Source organism: Nematolebias whitei, chromosome 15 (assembly GCF_014905685.2).
Source record: "Nematolebias whitei isolate Nwh7 chromosome 15, NemWhi1, whole genome shotgun sequence".
Lineage (NCBI taxonomy): Eukaryota > Metazoa > Chordata > Actinopteri > Cyprinodontiformes > Rivulidae > Nematolebias > Nematolebias whitei.
This window is the reverse complement of record NC_056512.1, coordinates 12,816,896-12,820,577: the sequence shown is the minus strand read 5'-3', so window position 1 is coordinate 12,820,577 and position 3,682 is coordinate 12,816,896.

Sequence of the window (3,682 nt, the reverse complement as noted above, 5' to 3'; positions counted from 1 at the left end):
TGTCTCGTTCCGGGTCTCATACAAATCTGGGTTCCCCTCGGTTATGATATTATTATCATTATAGCAAAATACAGTGAGATTATGCCCGTACAATCATCTGAAAGATGGGCGGAGTGCACGTTGCTTCTGCTCCTGAGAGCGCAGCCCCTTATTCTTTTTCGGAATACTTTTTAGATAGAAAAGGGGAAAGGCAATGAGGATGGGATAGTGGTATTACAAAAAAGATCTCTTCACATCTTGTCCTTATCAGGACACAATAAAACATCAAAAAACTTTACCAGCAAGCACATTTATAACACATTACACATTACTTATATGGTATGGTATGGTATAAAGTTTATTCATTTAAAAAAAGTACAAAACAATTCCATAACAATATAAAAAAGATACAAGAGATTTAAAATGAAAGGCAGCAGAAAGAAGAAAAAATATTATTATATCTACCCCTTTTTTCAAACAATTATCCATCCATCCATTATCTTTACCCGCTTATTCCATTTTGGGTCACGGGGGTTGCTGGTGCCCATGTCCAGCAATCACTGTGCGAGGGGCGGGGTACACCCTGGACAGGTCGCAAGTCCATCACAGGGACACACAGAGACAAACAACCATTCACTCTCTCACTCACACCTAGGGACAATTTAGAGTTACCAATCAGTCTAACATGCATGTTTTTGGTCTGTGGGAGGAAACCGGAGTACCCGGAGAAAACCCACGCATGCATGGAGAGAACATGCAAACTCCACCCAGAAAGGCCCCTGGACCGGGGTTTGAACCAGGGACCTGCTCACTGAGAGGCAGCAGCTCTACCAGTTGCGCCACCGTGCTGCCCTCAAACAATTATTTAAATCATGATAATTTTCAAGTGACAGAACAAAATGAATAACTCTTTCAAATTTTTCTAATTCTTATACAAAAAACACACTAAGCTACTTCATATATATATTTTTAACAATCCAGCTTTGATCTTTTTCTTAAATGTACACATTGACTTGACATTTTTCACGTCACTCTCTAGACCATTCCACAATCCAACTCCTTGGATTGAGGCAGACCTTCCCTTCAGACTAGTTCTGAATTTTGGTTTGACAAATATTTCTATCCCTTTAAGATTATAACAACTTTGTCTTTTAACAAAATTTCTTTGGATATTTAATGGTAATGTGTTATTTTGAGCCCTATACATAACTGATAAAATACTATAATCTACCAAATCATGGAACTTCAATAAATTCAGTTGATAAAATAATGTGCTTGATGGGTGACTGTAATGTTTTCTGGTGATAATTCTTACAGCTCTTTTCTGTAAAATAAAAATAGGTTTTGTAAATGTTTTACACGCTTTCCCCCAAACATCAATGCAATAGATTAAATGTGGAACAATGATTGTGTTATACAACATGTACAGAGCTTTATCATTTAATAATTCCCTGACTTTGTATAGTACTGCAATAGATTTAGATATTTTTGTTCTTACAGAATTTATGTGATTTTTCCATGTTAGCTGTTCATCAATGATTACACCCAAAAATTTCATCTCATTCACTCTACAAATCTCAACACCCTCAATTTTAAATGGATCATCAACAGTCAGTGTAAGGATGGTACCATTTGCTGTTTCTGTTTGTGTCTGTGTTTCCCTAGTGTTTCCTCGTCAGTTTAATTGTTGCCACCTTTGTATCGTCACACCTGTTGTAATCACGTCTTGTCTTGTCCTTGTATATAAGCCTCCTGTTCTGTGTTGTTCCTTTGTCGGGTCGTATTCGTTTGGGTCTTCAGTGTTCTCCTGTGTCTCCTGAGTTTCCTGAGCTTTCTGAGTCCCGTTTGAGTATCCCTCCAGAGTCGTCTAGTTTATGTAAGTGTTGCTGCCACGTCAGCTTATTGTTTTGTTACCTTTTTTCATCATTAAAGTATTTGGTTTTGTAATCTGCCGAGTTGAGTCCTGTCTGCGCTACTGGGTTCGTTCTTGTCCACCAAACCCTGACATTACGACCCGACCACACATTAGAACCCAGCGGGCAGGGCTCTCTCGGCAGCTCACCTTTTTTCTTTTTCTCCTCCGAGCCTCGAGATGAGTAAATCCACAATCCGGTGCGGCGGGTTTTGGACTAGGCCCGTCCGCCCACAAGGATGTTATGACCAGGAGGTGGAAATCCTGTCCTCTCCACTCCTGGTCCTCGAGGAGGACAGAGCTCGATACCGGGGAAGCCACCGCACCGCTGTTTCGGAGTCCGCCTTGCCCGGCTACTCGGGATGGACGTCGGGGGAAGACGAAGAGATCGAAGAGGAGTTTGGTTTTGTTCCGGTCCCTCGACTCACCCGTCGTCGCCGGGGAGGTAGGAAGCGGTCTCGAAGGCAGCCCGTGGCGACCGGGCCGGTTTCGTCGGCTGAGCAGAATTTTAGAGTTGGTTCTGGTGTTTCTGTGGGAGCCGGATCCGCCGCCTCACCTCTCAGGTTTTCGGTGGGGGCGAGGTCCGACGTTCCGCGGAGGCTCCGGTCCACTTCTGCTCGGTTCGGCGAGTCCGGTCCGGTTGACGTTACAGGGGCGGATTCCGTGGCCTCACCCTCCAGGTTCTTGGTGTGGGCGGAGTCCGGCCTCTCGCCGTCACATTGCGCCGCAGCTGTCCAACCCGGCCTGTCCGTACCTATGGGGCATGCTACAAGTGACTCGGTGGGGGCGTGTTCCGCCGCCCTACCTCTCAGGTTTTCGGTGGGGGCGACACCTGACTCCACACCCTCACTTAAAGACACTGGCCCATCAATCTCATATTCACCCCAGGATCTCTCTTTCATTAACCAGTCACTATTAGATTCATTCACTACTGCTAAAAATAACCCGGACTGCTCAAAAGTTATATTTTCTTTGATGGAGAAGTTTTTGCTTTCATGGCCCGGTCTCGTTCAGCTCCCGGAGTACAATAAATTATTAATAGAAACTAGGAAACTCAGCACACCCAAGGTCACCATCACTCATCCAGCACCCATCAACTTCACTGCACCAAAGGTCTCTTCGCCGTCTGCTGCAGAGCTACAGGTCTCTTCGCCGTCTGCTGCAGAGCTTCAGGTCTCTTCACCGTCTGCTGCAGAGCTACAGGTCTCTTCGCCGTCTGCTGCAGAGCTACAGGTCTCTTCGCCGTCTGCTGCAGAGCTCCAGGTCTCTTCGCCGTCTGCTGCAGAGCTCCAGGTCTCTTCGCCGTCTGCTGCAGAGCTGCAGGTCTCTTCGCCGTCTGCTGCAGAGCTACAGGTCTCCAAGTCTCGAGAGGGGTCGACGCTCTCCAAGTCTCCAGAGGGGTCGGCGCGCTCCGCATCTCCAGAGTCAAGTCAAGTCAAGTCATCTTTATTTGTAGAGCACAATTTAAAACAGATAAACTGTTATCAAAGTGCTTAACAGAAATGTAGCAAAACATAGGCAGCAAAACAAAAACATCATACAGAATTAAAATTACTGGAGCAATAACACACACTAATGATCACACTAAGGAAAAACAAGCAGTAAAAATAAACGTCAATCATAAAACAACAGAATTTAAAATGAGGTACACAGAACAAAATGAACTAACTCACACCGTATTAAACGCCAGAGCAAACAGGTGCGTTTTAAGGAGGGATTTGAACATCAGGAGGGAGGAGGCCTGCCTGATGTTGAGGGGCAGGTTGTTCCACAGGTTGGGACCTCTGACTG